Source organism: Eubalaena glacialis, chromosome 14 (genome assembly GCF_028564815.1).
Source record: "Eubalaena glacialis isolate mEubGla1 chromosome 14, mEubGla1.1.hap2.+ XY, whole genome shotgun sequence".
Classification (NCBI taxonomy): Eukaryota; Metazoa; Chordata; class Mammalia; order Artiodactyla; family Balaenidae; genus Eubalaena; species Eubalaena glacialis.
The window spans coordinates 27,334,730-27,357,165 of record NC_083729.1 but is presented as its reverse complement, the minus strand read 5'-3'; the positions used below and the strand labels follow the sequence as shown (position 1 = coordinate 27,357,165).

Sequence of the window (22,436 nt, the reverse complement as noted above, 5' to 3'; positions counted from 1 at the left end):
AGCCATAAATAAATTAAAAAAAAAAAAAAAAAAGTTTCTTATAATCATATAACCCAGATTTCAAAAATTGAGAGTTTTTTAAAACCTCTATTACCCTTATTCTCAACTGAAGAATCCATCGTTACTCGCATTCCAATTGATCCAACGAACAGTTGGACTGTTCTAAGAGGCCAAAACTTACAAACTGTCAATCCTTTGCTTGCCTTTCAGTGATTCAGTTTTATTTGATACATGTAAGAGTGGCCTGCTGAGTACATCAGAAAGAAGACTGTGAGTCCTGAACAGACAGCAGAATCTCACAGCCCAAACTTCACATGCCATTCATGTAACCGCGTAGCACTGCAGCTCTGCTTTTGAGGTTTGCACTGCCCACTCCAGTAGCCACTAGGCACCTCAAGCCACTGAGCACATGAAATGAGGCCCATCTGAACCGAGATATGTAGCAGGCATAAAATACACCCTGGATTTCAAAGACTTGGTACCAAAGAAGAAGGTAAGATATCTCATTAACAATCTTTTATATTGATTGCATGTCGAAATGATAATGTTTTGGATATATTGGGTTCAACAAACGAGATTCTTAAAACTAATTTTTACCTGTCTCTTTACTTCCTTAATGTGGCCACTAGAAAATATAAAATGACATATGTGGCTCACATTTGTGGCTCACTTTATATTTCTAGTGGACAGTGCTTGGTCTAGAGGCCTCCACAATAAATTGCATGACCAGTAATTAGTCTTTCAGATTGGAAGTCAGAGCCGCTGCAGAATTCTACTCCAAATCAGGCTAATCAGAGGAGAATATGACCAGGAGTAAAGATTAAAGCAGCCCCTACATGTTTAGTTTTCCCAACCAAAGCATTTTAATGATACCCATCAGGACAGTTAAGTCATGTCTAAGGACACAAGCCACTGGTTGAGATACTGATAAATGTCACTGAAGTGCACACAGTACCTGCCTTACTTAGCTCTTTCCCAGTTGATAACACATCCTTCATTTTCATCTCAGTCGTTGTAAACTGTACTCATTTCATAACACGGAAACAGAGAGTGAATCATGAATTCACTTGTTTTGACTTTTTGTTGTTGGTTTCCCCCACCATTGCTGTTAAAATGAAGACGAGGGATCTTTTCACAGAAAATAGAAACGTGAATTTGATTTTTAAAAATTTAATGGAAAATAAAACTTTTAAGATTCTGTGTACGGGCAACAGGGGGCTAGTTATTATTATAGCAGCATTATAACTGGACACGTCGTGCACATGGAGAAGTTCACACTGACACTGAATATTAACATATATAAAAATCCAGTCCCAAATCACTGATGTGGGATTACCAGATTACTGAATTAAAAACACATTGGGGGTCACTACTGCCAGCAAAGAGTTGTGTAACTGCTGGTAAAAACAATAGTGATTTCAGGAGTAGATTGAAAACAAAACAAAACAGTAATATCTTTGTAATGTTCTGAAATTGTTGCACTAATAGAACTAAGACAGGCTCCAATGCATTTCCCAGTCTGATTTGCTGACCATCTTGTCTGCCCATAATTGTTTTCTGCCATTCATTTCCTCCAATTGTCAATTATTGCTAAAACAATTATGAAAAAAACAAGTGTCTGTCTTTGTTTCCTGTTGCCCATGAATACAGTGAAGTCATAGACCAGACTAGTGCATCATAATCTTTTCCATTACAATGAATTATGCTGTCACAAACAGGATACAGTGCTTTACTGGGCAAAGAAGCCTAAATGGGGCTGAATTAGCACAAACCTGATTGTCAGCCATGACAGCAAGAAATTAGAGGACTGGGACTTAGTTTTCCACTTTTTCAAAACATACTGGTTTTTGTACCTGATTATAAAAGTACATGGATAGACCTAGAGACTGTCATACAGAGTGACGTAAGTCAAAAAGAGAAAAACAAATATTGTATAATATTGCTTATATGTGGAATCTAGAAAAATGGTACAGATAAACTTATTGGCAAAGCAGAAATAGAGACACAGTTGTAGAGAACAAACTTATGGATACCAAGGGGGTGGGGAGTGGGATGAATTGGGAGACTGGGATTGACATATATACACTACTATGTATAAAATAGATAACTAATGAGAACCTACTGTATAGCACAGGGAACTCTACTCGATGCTCTGTGATGACCTAAATGGAAAGGAAATCTAAAAACGAGGGGATATATGTATATGTATAACTGATTCACTTTGCAGTACAACAGAAACTAACACAACATTGTAAAGCAACTATACTCCAATAAAAATTTAAAAAATAAAATAAAATAAAAAATAAAAGTAGTACATGCTATCCCAGAGACAAAGTAGAAAATAAAAATCACCTTTACCTCACTGACCAGAGGTTCATATTGTTAACATTTTGGTGTAGGAATTTTTAGTTCTTAACTCTTTTTCATGTATACATTTATAATTTTTAAGAAAATGGGATCACACCATATATATAATATTTTGTCTTCTCTTTTTCACCTAACATTACTACAAAGAGTTTCCAATGCCGTTAAATATTTTAATGTAATTTAATGGCTATTTGTAATTCCATATCGTGGAATATTATTTGACAATTTCCTTATTTTGTATATTTGTCCAAAATTTGTCTGTTTCAAATAGATAAACTTTCTTTTACATACATTTTTGCCTCAATCTATGAATATTTCCTTAGGGTATAGTCCTAAAAGATAGACTATTTACTTTTTTATGTATATATATATATATTTTAATTTATTTATTTTATTTATTTATTTTTGGCTGTGTTGGGTCTTTGTTGCTGCGCGTGGGCTTTCTCTAGTTGCGGTGAGCGGGGGCTACTCTTTGTTGCGATGCGCGGGCTTCTCATTGCGGTGGCTTCTCGTTGCGGAGCATGGGCTCTAGGTGCGCAGGCTTCAGTAGTTGCAGCACGCGGGCTCAATAGTTGTGGCTCACGGGCTCTAGAGCCCAGGCTCAGTAGTTGTGGCACACAGGCTTAGTTGCTCCGCGGCATGTGGGATCTTCCCGGACCAGGGATCGAACCCGTGTCCCCTGCATTGGCAGGCGGATTCTCAACCACTGCACCACCAGGGAAGCCCCAGACTATTTACGTTTTAGTAGAAAAAATATTGTGTATTTTGAAATAAATATTTAGAATAAAATGTCTAGGAAATTTTCTTAACAATCAAGGCACAGATGTGCATTAAAAATTTAATAACCAAGCTTGATATATGTACCTTGCTAACAGGATAAACAAGTGAAATACTTTCAATGATTACAAAGTTTAAGATAAATCTAAAACGGGTCTATCCGAAATGCCCTTTGGGCCAGCCAGCTGTAAAAGTCTAAGTAATTCCACGAAGTCCTTTTCCAGAATCTGTTAGCACAACTAGCCTCCAAACCTTTTAGGAGCCCACAGATGATTCTGCAGTGATTCTGTGACCTCTTAGTTTCCTAAAGAGCTTGCTTCTAGTGGCTGCCTGCGCTGTCCCTGACCTGGGCTGAGCATTGTTACCTGGTTCTGCCACTAGAGGGCAGCCAAGGACAGGGAGAGGTGTTTAACACCCTTCTTGGTCCTGTTTCCTCTTCGGTATGGTATAATCTTTATTTCATAAGATAACCGAGGAGAAATCTAAAAATGAGACACTGAAGGGAAAAACAATTTAGGTAATAAATATACAAATAAGTAAAATCAATAAGAAAATCTCTGTGTACAAACTATTCCCGTTTCCTCAGAGAGATTAACCAAAAGGTGCAGAATTCTGAGGGCTACTGCAGTGAGGAGCAAAGACCAGGCGTCTGGTTAAAAATTGGGTTACAGCATGAACAAGTGTGCCTTTAGATCTTTGCAGATGGAGAAAGTGAGTCCACAGCAGATACATACTCCACGGGAATGAGTGGGTACATGGCTTTGAGCTCATGCACACCTGGCTTCCATTTTCTGTCTCTAGGTAATCAAGGACAAGTCACTTAACCTCTCTGAGCCTTAGTTTTCTCATTTATACAATGTGGCTAGCAATGGAACCTGCCCATAGGTGGTTTTGAGCACTAAATAAGAGAATGTGTATTAAACAGCTTGGCATATAGAAAATTCTCCATCAATGTTGGCCATTGTTATTACTTCCAGCCCTCACCTTTCTCCTAAGCTGTTTCCCATTTCCAGCTGTCCACTTACTATTTCTACTTGATTATCCCATCATCACCTCAAATTTAATATGTCTGAAAATAAAATCCTTGCTTCCCTCACTAACTCCCTGAACTGCTTCTATCTCTTTGGCTATTTCTTTGAATGGACTCTAAGTAAAACATAATATCCTCTCTAACACTTCTTCTCCTCCTAAAACCATATCCAGTTAGTTTGCAAAACATGTGGGATTTGTCCCTCATGTGTCTCCAATCTGGTTGGTTTCTTTCTCTCTGTTGTCACCAGCACCCAGACCTTGGTGACCTGCTCTTTGCCCCAGCAGGTCCTGCCTTGAATGGGCAGATCTTATTGATGTCATTTCCCTTCTCAAAATCCTCAGTGACTCCCCAGTGTCTTCAAATTAGATTCTAAATTCCTTAGTCTGGCATTATTGTCCCACTGCAGTCTGACTTCAACCTCCTCCAGATGCTTTCCTCTTGTTCCGTATGGGCATTGCCCCTGCTCCTATCAAGCTGGTTGACACAGAGTTCCCTGGTAGGGTTGCCAGTAGGAAATAAAAAACACAGGACACTCAGTTAAACGCGAATCAGATAAACAACAAATATATTTTGTATAAGTATGTCTCATGCAATACGCCTCATACACACCAGTGAAATAGGACATACTCTTACTAGAAAAAGTATATGTCGTTTATCTGCAATTCATATTTCAGTGGGAATCCTGTATTTCATCCAGCAACCCAAGTATCAATACATTCCTATCTCTTCCCACGCACACAGCTCCGTTCTTGTCTGGGATGCTTTTATCTCTTGCCATACCCATCAGATCTCCCTCTGCCCTTCAAGGCTCAGCTCAACCTCATCCCTCCATGAAGCCTGCCTGGATCAGGCCTTCCTTATCTGTACTTATTATCTACATCATTCATTTGGTTCCATATATAGGATGCCTTGTGTTCTGTATAATTCCCACTCTCCAAGTAAATGTTGAGTTTATCAAAGGTAGAGAATGTATTATAAGTAGGAGAACTTAACAAATATGCTTTGGTGGTGTGGTGCTGTGCTGACCTGTAATATAGGATGTGAGAGGATGAGAGCACAGGAGAAAGAGAACATCCAGAGGCCACTAATCTGGATTTAAGGTGCTCATAGACCCACGAAAATCAATTTGCAACTCCCCCTCCTTCCATAGCATCAGGCCAGGTGGGTATGGCTGCCTGGCCTTGGCATGCTTCTCCCTACATGCCCCTTCAATACATCCTACAAGTTGTGGATTACACTTGGTGACTAAATTTCTTAAAACTCCACTCTATCTGAAGAGTAATCTGATTTCACTTATATTTCTATGTGAGAGTCAGGGTGGCTATACTATGCAACCTGTAAACACATAGTGATTATAGGAGTTATGCAGGAAATGAAGAAATAAATGACTATTTAATTAATAGAGAAGCTAAAAAAATTGGCAATTTTTTTTTTCAGAATTACCTAACTCTAATAATGTACCATATTCTCAGGAGCTTGAGAATACATCAAGAAAGCTATGAAACTATTAAGCCATTCCCAAGAAATCTATTTTAAATAACTGGCATTTCATGGATACATTTATAAGCATCTATGGGCAACCAGAAACCAATGACCAACAACAAGACTTTTAAAAGTGAAAAAATACATATTCTTAGAATAAAATACATAACTCATTATTTTATCTATTATTTAAACCTTCAATAGTGTTTAAAACATTTTTATTCTCATCATGTAAACATATGAATGTGTCAAGTGAGAATGTTGTTTTGAAATTATAAGAGGAAAGTTTCAACATGAACAGAAATCAGGATCACTGTAAGCGATGTCCCTATCGCTGACCCACGTGGAGTAGCAATTAATTAGGTTACCTCAGACTTTTCTTTGTGGAAATAATAAAATGGATTTAGCCCTGAATTCAGGACTTTGCAGCACTGGAATTTCCTGGAAACAAGGGCTAAGAGTTTGTTTTATTTGTTTCTTCAGACCCATCATATTTGTCCAGATTAATTTTATTTCACTCTATTTTTTACAACTTAATTTTAACTAAGAAATATTGTTCTTTCTACTCAAGAATATTATACTTTGCTATTTCCATGGAATGAATTATAATTTTCTAATCAGAAGAAAATAACCCTTAAATTCTTCCATGAAAGAGAACAGCCAATGCGATCCACATTGAGACAGAACTGAGCCTTGGCCTCCTGCACTAGTTGCAATCTGGCTGGTTCAGCTTTTCTGGCTTCCAGCTTTGCTATCTTCTTAAGACAGATTCTAAACATACCAGTCTCAAACTGGGATAAGCCAAAATAACAGCAACACATTTCCTTTGGCTCTTCCTTTTCAATAAACCACCAGAACCTTATTCCTTTGTTTGACATCATGGTAACATTAATCAAGTTTCTCCAGGACACAAATGTGGATATTATCAGCGGTGAATGCAAATATGGTGCATCATCTAAACAAATGTACTTGTTTGATGGCAAAGAATGTTAGAAGAAGTTGGAATGTCCCTAGGAGCTTTCCAAGTTTTTGTGGGCAGCATCAACTGCTCTTGGATTTAATCCATTCCCTTTTGACTTTTCCACTTCCAAACACAGGGACATTTTTTCAGGTCACTCAGAAAATATATGTTGAATGAATGTTTTGAAATAATAAATGTAAATAATTACTGTGAACAGTTTCTATCACTGGAGCTGTTAAGTGCTGTTTTTTGTGCTTCTAGAGGGTTTTTTTTGGTCTGAAAATGAATGTTCAGGAGAAGCTCTGTATTAAAAAAAATTTAATCTTCACATAATTTTATACAAAATTTACTTTTTAGTTAAAATAACTTTTCTAAAATAGACCACTTTTACTTGAGGCCCTCTCTATTAAATGTATTCTAAACCAGTATTGATCCCCCCAAAATGGTATATGGATCACTCATCAGCACTTTGAAAAGGGTAGAAAAACAGACAAATATCAAGAAATTATTTTTCAAAAATGATCTTCAATGAAATTATGTATACTGTTTAATCCCCTGGTGATAATGAAACCAAAGAAAACTTAGTGGCGATAAAGCTATCTTAAGGAAACAACTACTTTAAAAACATTATTGTTAAAAACCGAAGATGTCACAAGTGAGGGTGATTTCCACATTTTTTCAGAGATATAAGCAAAGCTTATGAGCTCTTCATGAGTGTCCACCCTCAAATTATACACACCGTCTGGGGCTAATATCCACAGTGCATAATATGCATGTAGACACAACAATAGACGGTCTTAAAAAGGACACTTACCTTAACTCGCAGGTGTGGAATCATTTCAAGCTCATCCCTCTGTTGAATGCTCTCTTTCCTTCTGCTTCACCAACCCCTAACAAGTTTCTCTTCCACGTATCTAAATACCTAGAGATTCCTGTTCTCTCTTCTAAAATGCTGCATTCACCTCCATTGCCCAAATCCAGTTCAAAAATGGGGAGAGTAAAAAATTCGAATTTGCAAGCTGTTTACGCCTAACGACGACAGTGAAGCTGCTAAGCTTTGAGCTCACTGAATTAAAGGTTGTTTGGCTAAATGGCAGGCACACTTCCTCCTATTCTTTCTGAACTTAGTTTTCCTGCCTCCAGCGGAGCTTTTTCCTTTCCTGGGCTATAAATAGGCTGGTCGTAAGAGTCCGGAGGAAAGAAGAAGGCAGGAAATACATTTTATTTCAAAAAGCAGTCTTAGGGGTGTGTGTGTGTGTGTGTGTGTGTGTGTGTTTCTTTCAAGTGAACACCAATAAACAAGTTAAGGAAAATTCAGCTTTGGTGTGTGCACCATAGTCAATATTTTCTTTGATTTCCTATAACCTGTTTGGCTATAAGCTGTCATTTCTCATAAGCAAAGCTTGGGTTTAGAGATGTATTATTTTCTATAGACCATAAAAAAATCTACATCTAAACCTTCATTTTTCAAAGGATTGCCAAATAAATCAAATTTTCCGGGGAACTGAGGAAAGGGGCAGACAAGGGGGGTTACCGTAGTTGTTTCTTTTCATTCAAAAGGAGGTGAAGTAGTACTTTTTTTTTTTTTTAAATAAATTTATTTATTTATTTATTTATTTTTGGGTGTGTTGGGTCTTTGTTTCTGTGCGAGGGCTTTCTCTAGTTGCGGCGAGCGGGGGCCACGCTTCATCGCGGTGCGCGGGCCTCTCACTGTCGCGGCCTCTCTTGTTGCGGAGCACAGGCTCCAGACGCGCAGGCTCAGTATTTGTGGCTCACGGGCCTAGTTGCTCCGCGGCATGTGGGATCCTCCCAGACCAGGGCTCGAACCCGTGTCGCCTGCATTGGCAGGCAGATTCTCAACCACTGCGCCACCAGGAAAGCCCGAAGCAGTACTTTTTGACGCAAGATTCAACAAAAGGAAAATACCAGGTGAACAAGAAAAGCAGATACTTTTGCTTGGATGAAAGTATGATGTCGAATTTTAAGCCAGTCAGCTATTTGCACTAAATTAATAGATTATCCACAGTCTTGCTACTCAAAGTTGTTTAACTTCTCTCATAATTATATGCAACACAAAGTAAAATAAAAATTAGACATCATTTTTCACATGTCAGAATGGCAGATCAAAATTTTGGATATTGTCTGCTACCATTGAACTGTGGAGAAATAAGCATCCGTATAATAGTAGATGGGAGTGTAAACTGGCATAGACTATTTGACAGAGGGCAATTCTCAACCTCTTTCAAAATGTTAAGTGCACATACTCTAACAAGATACTTAAACATGCTTGATTCTGCAAAGCGGGAGTGGAGATCTAGAAAGGGGGAACAGTTTAGTTTCTGATATACATTTTTTTAAAAAATTTATTTATTTATGTATTTATTTTTGGCTGTGTTGTGTCTTCGTTTCTGTGCGAGGGCTTTCTCTAGTTGTGGCAAGTGGGGGCCACTCTTCATCGCGGTGCGCGGGCCTCTCACTATCGCGGCCTCTCTTGTTGCGGAGCACAGGCTCCAGACGCGCAGGCTCAGTAGTTGTGGCTCACGGGCCTAGTTGCTCCGCGGCATGTGGGATCTTCCCAGACCAGGGCTCGAACCCGAGTCCCCTGCATTGGCAGGCAGATTCTCAACCACGGCACCACCAGGGAAGCCCTCTGATATACATATTTTGTGCTCTTTTAACTTTTATACTGTGTATGCCATGCTTTAAAAACTTATTAAAAGGTAGAATTTTTAAAACTGTTATTACTTAATAAATAATAACATAGGATTCATAGGATTCTCTTACCTATTTATTATCCATCATCTATCTGTCAATCATTATACACTTACCGTCTCAACAAGCTTTTCTTTTCATTGGTTTACATTGGGTAACACTTTAAGCAGCAACCCTGGAATACCCAGGAATCCCTTGGCGGGGGAGGGCTGAGTACTGAGAGCGCTGTCCGCAGATCCGTAGCATCAGTAGCACTTTGATCAGAGTCTCCAGGGCAGAGCCCAGCAATCTGTATTTTAACTCCAGATGGTTCTCATGCTCACGAGAGTATGAGAAGCACCAGCCTAGAGAATTATTTTGTTTGTTTGTTTATTAGTATCCCACCCTCTAAAAAGAATTTGAGAGTACAGTTGGGTGACAAGGGTTAATAATACCATACTGCACATTTGAAAGTTACTAAGAGAGGAAATCTTAAAAGTCCTTATCACAAGAAAGAAAATTTTTTGTAACTATGAATGGTGGGGATGTTAACTAGACTTATTGTGGTGATCATTTCGCAATATACACAAATATCAAACCATTAGGTAGTACACCTGAAACTAATATAATGTTATATGTCGATTATACCTCAATTAAAATAAGTAAAAAATGTATGAAAATAAAAGGGCTTGAGACAAATGATTTTATTTTATGGAAAAATAAGGATAACTTTAAACACTTAATGCCAGTGACTCCTATTTAGAAGGCTAGAAGAGTTCTTACACATAAAGGTTAAAAAGACATACTAATTTCCCAATTACTTTGGAGGAAGCTATCAAAAGCAAGGCAAAAGCAGTGGAAAGAGCAAGCTGATGGTATTTAAGGGAGAGGCAAAAGCACTCTCTCATTTGGAGTTAATCGTAATTAAAATGGATGAATTCAAAGCAGAGTTTACCAATGTGGATGTTTGAAAATCGTTGTTACCTGAAATAAAACAAAACAAAGAAAATATGAAGAAATTAAAAGAAAAGTCTCTAAATGCAGACAAAATATTCCACTCCCTATTTTTGTTTAGTAATTTGATGACGGTTTTCTGAGCCAGCCGTTTTTTGTCTATTCGTAGCCTTAATGCAAAGCCCCATCTTTGAGAAACAATAGGTTGAACAATGAGCGCAGCCCCAGCTGGTGAGGGAAAAGCAACAGTATCTGCATCCCAGGCACAGATGGGGAGGAAAAGATTTCTTTTAAAAAAAAGAGAGAGAGAGAGAAAGGAATGAATGACCTCGTTGTAATAGCAGAAAGGAAGAAGGAAGTCCACGGTGGTCAGGATATAAAGCTGCAGTGTACTGAAGTGGCTAAAAGGTACACGAGTTGACTTTGGCAGAAAAATGACTGGCCACGGGGTAATAAGTTTCTGGGAGCAAACCATCCTCCCATGTGAAAAGAATGAACTCTTCTAAGAAACTTCGAGTACAATTACCAGGCTTTCATTGTTCTCTGGAAACTTTCCTTCTCTTTTTGTGGGGAAATATTTTACTTCTCAAAAAGTACAACTTCATAGAGCTCCCCATATAGCCCATCTCTAGGAATGAAGCATTAAAACATTTATGGAAACAGAAAGGCTCTGTACTCTTAATCTAAAATTAACGATAGACTCTCTTAAAAGGCATTAGGGGAAAAAGCCAAAGGCCTCTCAAGGAAAGGTAATGTGCAAATTTCTTCAACTGCTTTGGTTTTGCAAGTGGAGGAAAATACATTTTTTTATTGCAGTCATCTACAAAGAATTTCAATGTATACAATAGAAAGGAAACCGAAGCAAAAGTCCTCAAGGAAAATGTGAAAGAAGTCTGCATATTATTTCTCAAATGACCTGAATGCACTGCATGTATCTGAGCCTGTATGCCTTGCAGGTATTTTTTAAAAAACCTATCTTCGTTCACAAAGTGCAGAAGTTCTAGGTGTTACCAAATTGTGGGGAACTGTGTTCCTTTGACTTGAATTGTTGTATCATACTAATAAAAATAAATCAGAGCTGCTGGAATGAGTAATCAAAAGGACATAAGTAAAAGATGAGTCTCTAAATTTTAGCAGGAACATTGAAAAGCTGGTTGAAATTCAGGAAGGAGTTCTACATTATAAAAATAAAATATAAAAGTTAACAACTCTTTGAAGGAATTAGAAGACTTAGTGGCATAAGGATGAACCTTTTCCATTAATTTCCATAAATTGTGTTCATCAGTAGTTTATTTTTTACTTAGCCTAATAATGTTAAAGTTACCTTGCAAAATTACAGTAATCCTGGCACAAATGAAACAGTTCACAGTATCTCTCAGCAGAAACCCAGCCTTGGTTAAAATTCAGTGGAGAAATCTAAATTAGACTGCCCTCACTGGATTTGGCTTTGGACTGGATTGGTATTCTGTCAGTTTGCCATGCACCTAAAATAAAACAGCACTAGTTTCCATGTAATGATGATTTTAAAAAAATGATCTTGAAACTCTCCAGTTATGAATGTCTAGAGCTTATCAGTTTTGTCAAGACTAAAATCTGATGTCATAATAACTAAAGGAAATTCTAATTGGTGTTGTAGTAAAAGTTTTTCTATTAATTTTAAAACATGGACACTTTCATTTTATTGTTTCTGTCAGTTGTGTGTTCTTTTGGGGAAAAACCTTTGGACTCAACCATAAGGTGGTTTGTGAAGCTAATCACTGATGGAGGCAAGAAGAAGCAAAACCATCACTGGGAGGAAAATATGCAGAAAAGAAAACAGATCATTGTAGGGACAGTGCATGGCACGCTTCTGAAGACAGAGGGAGATTGCCATGGGCTCCAAGAGCATTGGTGCCCAAATATTACATTTTTGTGCAACATTTGGAAAGCAGAAGGGAAGGAATTAGGGGAGAGAACATGGCAGTGAAATTGATTTACCTATCTAAGGTAAAATTTATTGCTTTGGCAGACACTCTAGTCTAGTGAAGGCCAAGTGGTAGGTTGGTTGCTGATTTAATAGTTCATACAGGTTCCTTGCTTACACAATAGATTAGTTTGAATTCATAATAGAGTCAATATACTCCATAATCCCCTGAAACATATGACTATACAATTAATGAAAAAAGTATAAACTGAGTTTATATTGATGTTGTCAAGGTGAACGCTATCACAAGCACTAGAATCCTAACATAAATTACGGGGTGCAAATTCACACCAATTAGATGCAGCAAGTTAAAATAACTGAGTCTGGATTAAAGACCTAAATGTAAAGCCAGACACTATAAAACTGTTAGAGGAAAACATAGGCAGAACACTCTATGACATAAATCACAGCAAGATCCTTTTTGACACACATCCTAGAGAAATGGAAATAAAAACAAAAATAAACAAATGAGACCTAATGAAACTTAAAAGCTTTTGCACAGCAAAGGAAACCATAAACAAGATGAAAAGACAATGGGAGAAAATATTTTCAAACACATCAATGCACAAAGGATTAATCTCCAAAATTTACAAGCAGCTCATGCAGCTCAATATCAAAAAAACAAACAACCTAATCCAAAAATGGGCAGAAGACCTAAATAGACATTTCTCCAAAGAAGATATACAGATTGCCAACGAACACATGAAAGGATGCTCAACATCACTAATCATTAGAGAAATGCAAATCAAAACTATAATGAGGTATCACCTCACACCAGTCAGAATGGCCATCATCAAAAAATCTAGAAACAATAAATGCTGGAAAGGGTGTGAAGAAAAGGGAACCCTCTTGCACTGTTGGTGAGAATGTAAATTGATACAGCCACTATGGAGAACAGTATGGAGGTTCCTTAAAAAACTAAAAATAGAACTACCATGCGACCCAGCAATCCCACTACTGGGCGTATACCCTGAGAAAACCGTAATTCAAAAAGAGTCATGTACCACAATGTTCATTGCAGCTCTATTTACAATAGCCAGGACATGGAAGCAACCTAAGTGTCCATCGACAGATGAATGGATAAAGAAGATGTGGCACATATATACAATGGAATATCACTCAGCCATAAAAAGAAACAAAATTGAGTTATTTGTAGTGAGGTGGATGGACCTAGAGTCTGTCATATAGAGTGAAGTAAGTCAGAAAGAGAAAAACAAATACCGTACGCTAACACATATATATGGAATCTAAAAAAAAAAAAAAGGTCCTGAAGAACCCAGGAGCAGGACAAGAATAAAGAAGCAGACATAGGGAATGGACTTGAGGGCACAGGGAGGTGGAAGGGTAAGGTGGGACAAAGTGAGAGAGTGGCATGGACTTATATATACTACCAAATACAAAATAGATAGCTAGTGGGAGGCAGTCGCATAGCACAGGAAGATTAGCTCAGTGCTTTGTGACCACCTAGAGGGGTGAGAGGGAGGAGATATGGGGATATATGTATATGTATAGCTGATTCACTTTGTTATAAAGCAGAAACTAACACACCGTTGTAAAGCAATTATACTCCAATAAAGATGTTAAAAAAAATAAAAATAAAAAAGATAAAATAACTGAGTCTTCTGGTTGTAGCCAATGTGACCCAAAGACTGTCCCTTGCTGGCTTTGAAGAAGCGAGCTGTCATGTTGTGAGCTGCCTCTGGAGAGCACCACGTGGCAAGGTACTGAAGCAGCCTCCCTCCAACAGTCAGCAAGAAACTGAGGGCTTCAATCCAGCAGCATGCAAGGACTGGACGCTGCCAACAACCACATGAGCTGGAAACAGCTCCTTCCCGAGTCAAGCCTCAGATGAGACCAAAGCCCCAGCTGATAACTTGATTGCATCCTTGTAAGACTCTGAATCAGTGGACCCAGCTACGTCATGTCTGGCCAGGCAGGCTATAGGAGAGTCTCCTATCAAGTTGGTTTATAATCATGTGTAAAGTCATCATATACACAAAACCATGTATATTGCATCACCTTTGCTGCATTCTATTAGTGAGCAGGAAGTCATAGGTCCTGCCTATACTCGGGGGAAAGGGGATAAACGTGTGTGAATCCCAAGAGGCAGGGGATCATGGTGGCCACCCTAGAGTTTGTCTACCACAGTGGGTAACCAACCTAGAAAGAAGAAACAAGTAGACATAATACCAAGTGGATTTCTAAAGGATAGTGAGGACAGTGTTATCCACAGGCAGAACAGACAAAACAACTTCTTAATTTTTCCTCCTTCAAAGCAGTGGGAAGTGCACTGCCTCAGCAGAGAAGCAGGTCATCTCTCCACCATTATACACTTTGAGCAACTCAGTAACCTAAATGTTCTTCAGCTCCAACTCTGAGGTCCTTTCAGTTCTAAGCTTCTGTGACTTTGGACCTGCCCCTTCAAGCCTCTCAAGACATTTTGGAATGTCACAAATCCTGGTTGTATTCATACAGTGCATTTGGTGACCATTGTGTTACTGTTGAAACCTTAAAACGGGGGTGGGGGTGGGGAAGAGCATATATAAAAGCTTAATCCCTTAGAAAAGTTAAAAGACAAATCAGTTGGGGGGTTACTATCTGATCCAATGTTTGACTTTCCACTTGAATGTTTATATTTCTAAAGTATGACATCATTCTAAAAATACATGAAGATAAAACTATTAGGCAATTCACTTTGTACAGGCAAATTTTGGGCTAAAACTATGTTCTCTGCGGGGAACAAATTACATTTCACGTTACATCCAAGTAATATTGAGTGTATCAAAACTTACTTTGGCAGTATAAATTCACAGATTCTCAGGGTTAGATAGAGCCTTCACAGATATTTATCTAAACATCCATCTAATGGGCAAAAATCCTCCAGAACATGAAGAACAAATTGTCTTATTAATTTCTAAGTAAAAAGACTGTCATTGCACATCCTCGTGATATCATAAATGTAAATGACTATTAAAATAAAATTATGAATTTAATCTGAATGAGGCAACTCCAAATTGCTTTGCTCACTAGATAAATGACACTTTTTTTTCTTCAGAGAAAAAATTAAATTCTAAAGTATATGGTATTTAAAAGTATATTCACAGTTATTCTTGTGTGGACAGACTACACGATGAAATGAACGTTATAAATGTTCTCCAATACTTCCTTGAGAACACATTGAAAGTTGCAAGTCAGTTTGAAACTAGGAATGCTTCATTTCCATCTAGAGGCTGAAGAGGGATAAGAAGTTCAAAAAGGAAATGACATTTTTAGAGCTATATGAGATCAGAGGCTCTCAGAGTCTGGATTTCAAAACACGAAACACTAAAGCCACATTTTTGGAGATAGCATCACATTATAGCTCCTTATTATATGGCTTGCTCAAATACATATTAATGCACAATTAATTCTAAAATAAACCACATGCTACAGATTGTATTTTATTTGGACAAGTCCAGCAAAATGCTTTTTTTTTTTTTACTGTATTTTTTCAACCACATGGAAGTCCTTACTAAGTACAAATCTCTGAGATTGAGCCCATAGAAGAAAAAATAAAATTAAATATTTGGTCCTTGCCTTAAAAGCAGCATACCTTCTAAAGCAGAATTTCTCAAACTGTGGTTCAATGACAGCTTGTTTCAACATAACATAGAGTTTATTTAACATGCAGATTTTTGGGCCTCAGACTCAGAGGATTTCTAATTCTGTAGGCATAGGGTAAGCCTTGGAATATGCATATATAATAAGCCTGTGATTGTTACTACACACTGAAGTTTGAGAACCCATGATCCAGGGGTCAAAACATATATTTTTAACTAATACAAGGGAGTGATTCAAAGGATCAGGTTATGTAATTACTGCATGAATTCTGACTATAGCCGTAGCCAACATCAAGGTTCCATATTGGAATACATGTTATAGCATAAACTTCCCTTAAAACAAGTTCAAATTTGTAGCAAATTTAATTTGTGTCTCTCAGAAAAAATCAGGATGGAGGGACCATTTGTTTTTTCTGGGTGCTATAAAAATTATTTTTCTGCATTTTTTTTATTGTGGTAAAAAACACCTAACATAAAATTTACAATCTTAACAAATTTTAAGTGTACAGTTCAGAAGTGTTAAGTATATTCACATTGTTGTGAAACAGATCTCCAGAACTTTTTTATCTTGCAAAACTGAAACTCTATACCCTTAAAACAACAACTCCCCCTTTCCACCCTCCTCCAAGCCCTTGGTAACCACCATGCTACTTTCTGTTTCTAAGATGAAGGAGCCATTTTTAAAACACTATCCAATGACAAAGTGTCAGGTCTGAGAAAAAGAGAGCAAGGAGAGTTGAGTCTAAACACCAAAATTGGGGTTGGATTTAAGAAATGAGATCATAAAGCAGAAGGAAGGAGCAAAGCAAAGACAGATGGATGTAGAAGCAGAGGCATTTTCCAGAATTGAGTTGATATAATTTGGCCTTCTGGCTGTGGGTGTTGGAGGCCAGGGAGGTGTGCTCTCTGAAGCCAGATTAGAGCTGTAAGCCACTGTCATATCAGATAATCTTCCTACATCTTTGGTGAACAAATGACTATGATGAAAGTAGATGAGAAGGAGGTCAGAGGATGAAAACTGGGGATTATAAAGGATATTTACCACCTCCAAAATTTGCTGCAGACTTGGGAGATGGGCAGATCTGTGATAAAACCCACTGTGATAGTTTACTAGGACTGGAGTGGTTGAGGCAGGCCATGGGGCATTGTGGGTCTCTGCTTTCTGGGCACAGATGTCATTAGAATTAAGTGTCAAAAGGCACCATTCGAAATACAGAGCCATCAGAAGTTCTGAAGGGCCATGGTTAATGCTTTGAATAGGCCAGGATCATCCAACAGGGTTGGGGAGATGGCCTGAGGGAAGTCAAGAACTTATATGAAGGTGTCCTCCAAGGCATTAAACTAATCAATCTGGAGAACTAGACACCTCTTCTGCTGTGTATGCTGGGGTGGCTCTGAAGCTCATCCAAGCCATGCTCTAGGAAAGAAAGCATGGAAAAAGTAGAAAGAGCCTACACTTTGAAGCCAGACACACCCAACTTCAAATTCTACTGCCGCTTACCATCTGGATGACCTTTAAACCAGTGGTTCCCACCCTTTCTGGCACCAGGGACTGGTTTTGTGGAAGACAATTTTTCCACAGATGGGTGGGGGGGAAGGGAGGGGATGGTTCAGGCAGTGATGCGAGCAATGGGGAGTGATGGAGAGCAGCAGATGAAGCTTCACTTGCCTGCCTGCCACTCACCTCCTGATGTGCGGCCCGGTCCTTAACAGGCCGCGGACGGGGGGTTGAGGACCCCTGCTTTAAACCATCTAAATATCAATTTCCCTATCTACACCTCAACTTCTGACAATAACTACCTACTGGGCAAGGACCTGGGTCAAGTGCTGTGTAACAGGGAGATGCTCTCCTGGTGCAGAGGCACAATTTTTCCTCTCAATGATGAAAGCATCCTGCTAAGAATTAGATGTGTTAAGGATCCTAAGGTTGAGAAGGAACAAGGAAGTCTGGGAGGTATATGGAAGTCTGAGAGTTCTTTGGCTAATAGGTTATTCGGATCCCTAAGTTATGGCGTGGTTTTCATAGCAGAATTGGTGGTCCAAGTCATAGCACCAAAGGGTGTCTTAAGAGGGCCATTAGCTCCCATGACATCCATTAGCCTCCACACCCAAAGTCATCCCAAATAAGCATACAAACTAAGTAAAAATAGGATGTTTGTTATGCAAAAGCAGCTTAATGACAGACCCCTTAGCTCCCCCTCCCAGCTGAATTGCTACCCACAAGTCATGTATGGAAACTGATGCTGTTAGGAGCCTCTGATTCTACTATGGCTTGAACCTGCAGGTGGGCACTGATTGTTCTGACCTCTGTGGGTGGGGCCTGGCCAGCTTCATTTTCCCAGTAGCAGATGTGTGCTGCTCAGACCAGTCCCCATATATGTGAGGTGCCCCAGCACAATACATGGATGGCTATGTGCCCACCTGGAGGTGGCAGCAGAGAGTGGTGACCATAACCAGCTATTGTGGCTTGCAGTTCACCCCTGGAGTTGTGTAGGCTGAGAACGGAAACTAACTCTTCAGGTAGCAATCTCCATTTGTCTAGATTTGGGGTTGATGAATTCCAAAGGCAGCTTGCAAAATGATTCCTAATGTGTGTTGCCTATGGTCATAGAGTAAGACACACCAGGAAAAGAGGGCTTTTTTTTTGCCTTGTGGCTCTTTCTGGCCCACCATGTTTACTGCAAGGACCAGAATTGCTTTGAGACTGAAGTTACGAGAGCACTTACTCAATGTGTCCTCAGAATTACTACCTGAACATTGCAGAGTACTAATCCCAGTGGCCTTTTCAACTCTAGACTGGTCCATCTCATGGCATCTCAACATCTCCACTTGGATGTTCCTGGGCATCTCAAACTCATCATGTTCAAGATTGGATTCCATTTCTTTTTCATTCAATTTTCCCCATGGGAAGTAGGTGAGAAGCAATAGCTTTCTTCAATGCAGCCACTGAAACCAGAAATCTGGTGTCATCCTAGAATCTTCCCTTTTTCCTCTCTCTCACTGGCTTCAAACTGCTTGGATAATCTATGTGACATATCAGTGAATAAAATGAAATTTTGTTGCCTAATTGGGAAAAAAATCAGTAAAAGGTAAATCTGGGAAAGACTTTTATTCAAATGTCTCTCTTACAAGGGAATCATGAGCAAATGGGGGGCGGGGCTGGTGATTAGAAACATGGGGAGAGAATTCTGAAGATCTCTAGCTCTGATCTGCAGGAGGAGTTTGAGAACAAAAATTCAAAGAGTTGTTTGACTCCTGTTGCCTGATTCTGAAATGCAGAAGTGCCCTGGCAGGCGACCCTGTGGAGAGTACAGATGACACCATCCTGCCATTGTCCACCCCACAAGGGGCTGAGCGACTGGAACAGAAGGAAGTTGTGTGTTTTTGTATTGTTTTATTTTTGTCTTAAAGAGATATCCTTCTTAATATGTATATTAAAATCGTGAATAAAGACGTAGAGGGTATGCAAACTTGAAAGAGATAGCAACCATACTGAATGACAGAATCAGAATCTCAAAAGATCTTGACAGGCTAAAGTAAAGGGACAAATGACAGAAAGTGAAATTAATAGGAGCAAAGGTAAAATTCTGCATTGAGGCTAAAAAAACCAGTTGCACAAATTCAGAATGGGGAGACATGGCTTAACAGGATCCCATACTTTTCAAACTTGTTATTGATGTTACATTAGTCAGCGTATGCTAATTGCTATAATTTCCAAGCCTCAGTGGTTTTAAGATATCCAAGGGAGGAAAAAGTGCCAAAGAGATGACAGTCCTGGCTCAGTCAATTGACTGCTTCTAGCAAGTCTTCAGACATTCCATTAACGTGTGCTCAGTAAGGAGATTTTCAGATAATATCTCATTTTAACTAGGTTAACACTCATATTGGAGAAATGGTTTAAAAAGTTTTCTGCAAAAAAGTAACTGGTGAAAGAAAGATGAGAGCAAAATGAACTTAAAGAAAATGGCAGAGCATACCTTTCTACTCTGAGTACAAGTCAGCTGCATTATGGTAAAAAAAAAAAAAAAAGAATGATAATGTGATTAGAACAGCAAGAAGGAGTCCCTCCAAATCTAAAATTATCAAGAAGACCATTTAAAATATGGATTTACATCGACTTACATTAATGGACATATACATTAATGATAAAATTCTCCCTAGTTGGCTAGCATATTATGTCTTGAGATCTTATCTATTAATAACATGAATTCCAGTGATTAACCAGACATTTATTTATTTATTTCTGGCTGTGTTGGGTCTTCGTTTCTGTGCGAGGGCTTTCTCCAGTTGTGGCGAGCGGGGGCCACTCTTCATCACGGTGCGTGGGCCTCTCACTGTCGCGGCCTCTCGTTGCGGAGCACAGGCTCCAGACGTGCAGGCTCAGTAGTTGTGGCGCACGGGCTTAGTTGCTCCGCGGCATATGGGATCTTCCCGGACCAGGGCTTGAACCTGTGTCCCCTGCATCGGCAGGCAGACTCTCAACCACTGCGCCACCAGGGAAGCCCAACCAGACATTTAAAAGCTAAGCATTCAGAACAGGAAGACAAACTTCAGCAGTTTTTTAGAGATTTTTAAAGTTATGTGGAACAAACCCAGTTCTTGACAAATCTCATGAAACCTACTGATAATTGCTTAGAAGCCTCTTTTGAGGTTTTTCACTTTACAGTTAAGGAACAAAAGCCATGAACCATCAGTGTCTCTGGTTCTTCCTGCCACAGTAAAAGATGGTTGAAGTACAAACTCAAAAGCATTGCTTTGTCAGCACATTTTTGGTGAAGTCACATAGAAAACATTGCTGAAGATATGAAGAAACAAATATTAGAACAGATTGGCCATGTATTTGGGTGAAAGTACAAATGTTTGTAACATGTCTCCATCTATGGTACTTGTTAGATTCTATTTCAATAGTTACATTCCCAAAGAACTGCTTTTTTTGTGAAGCATTTAAAAAATCTTACTGAAAAATCCTACCAAAGAATATCCCAGTGACAAATGATTTCATAAATAAAAACAATATTTTTATGGGAAACCTATTGAAGTGTAACCACTGAATTCAGAGAATAAAAGGTATTCCTGCAGAGGAATAAAAGGATTTTGGAAACCCATCATCTCTGTGGTGTTCATCCAATGTTTCATTCTTTGGGGAGCTAATTCAGTGAAGAAATTGAGGCTAGAAGTGCCAGTGATACTACTTGATGCCACTGATGTGATTGGTTTTAATGAAAACCTTTAAACAGTAGAACTTTACAAGATTGTAAGGAGATGGAGAGTCTGCTGAGATTGAAAATCCATTTTCTTCTTCTACCTAATATCACTTCCTTCTCTTCCCTTCTACAAGCATTGTTCCCCAAAACACTCGCTAATGCAGCTCCTGTGTGATGAGTCTGCTTCCCAGAAAACTCAACTTGCAACAGTGGTAGGAGTGGCCCAAGAAAACAGATGCTCACGTGGGATTCTGAAGCTGCCACCTGACTAGCCAGCTAGCAGTGAAGACCCTGATCACCAGAAGGAGGAGGGCTGCTCTATATAATGGGACAGAGAAGAATGTGATGGCATCCTCCTGGTCCACTGGAGTGCCTCTTGACATTTCCTTGCTCATCTTGATGATAAATGGATAAACACAGCAGTAATACTTAAGAAAGGCATGGAGATCAGGAGCTCAGAGGCCTCAGAAATGAAGATCTGGGTCTTGCCAACAGGTAAAGCATCTACTCGGCAAAGACAGTGGCTGAGAATGAGACAACCTAGAATGGGTAGTAGATGATGAGTATCCGTTGTGGTCCCAAGTGCTTGGGCTCCAACTGCTTACAGCCAGGGGTATAATTTATGCTATTAACCTTCTTATCCATTTCCCCCAGGAAAAGAGATCCAACAGAATCTTGGAGGAACTCTTCCCAGAATTTATATGAAGTGGATCTGAGTAGTGCAAATGGTGGACCATAGTGGAAACTGTGATGTGCCACTCTGTCTCCTTGAAGACTGAAGGACTTATTCCTCCAGCTATTCAGGGCACCATTGGCTGACAGTCATCAGAAATTACTATAGGCTGGAGAGTTCTGCCTTGCACAAAGTTCCCATGCTTCCTTCCCCAGGGCAGCTCAGATCTAATAACTGGTCAATGTGTAATATAAAGGCCCAAATCCCTCAGCTTATCTCAGGACATTAAAGGACATCAGAGCTTCAGGGTCCCCAGAGGGTTAGCCTAGCCTTTGCTGAGACCCCATCACAGTGCAATTTCTTCTACTGCTTCCTTCTCTCCCTTTCCACAGTGTTGATACTGGGAGTGCACCCTATAAAAATTTCTGCACACTGATCTCCATCCCAGAGTTTGCTTCCTGGGAACCCCACCCTACGACAAAAACATTGGGACACCTGATGAAATTTGAATATGGACTCTTTTTTAAATAATGGGGTCGTACCAATGTTAAATTTCCTGATTTTTGATCATATATTGTGTTTATATAAGAGAATGTTTTTGTTCTTAGGAAACACACTGACAAAAACAGAAATAAAGGCACACAGTATCTGCAACTTAATTTCAAATGATTTAGAAAAAAATTGTACATGGAGAGGTGGAAGATCAGACAAAAAGAAGAAAATAGGGGTAAA

The 22,436-nt window shown here is 39.1% G+C and overlaps 1 protein-coding gene across 4 annotated transcripts in view; it reads right to left on the bottom strand.

The window, feature by feature from the left end:
- Positions 1-7,675, bottom strand: part of RASGRP3 (RAS guanyl releasing protein 3) — a 103,260-nt gene extending 95,585 nt beyond the window's left edge. For 3 of the 4 annotated variants that reach the window (XM_061168832.1, XM_061168831.1, XM_061168836.1), the window contains exon 1: positions 7,435-7,675. The gene's annotated coding sequence lies outside the window, so the exon portion shown is untranslated. Of the gene's footprint in view, positions 1-3,509; positions 3,554-7,434 lie in introns of those variants that run through there. The other variant, XM_061168835.1, reaches the window with a different exon arrangement.
- Positions 7,676-22,436: the final 14,761 nt, after the last annotated feature.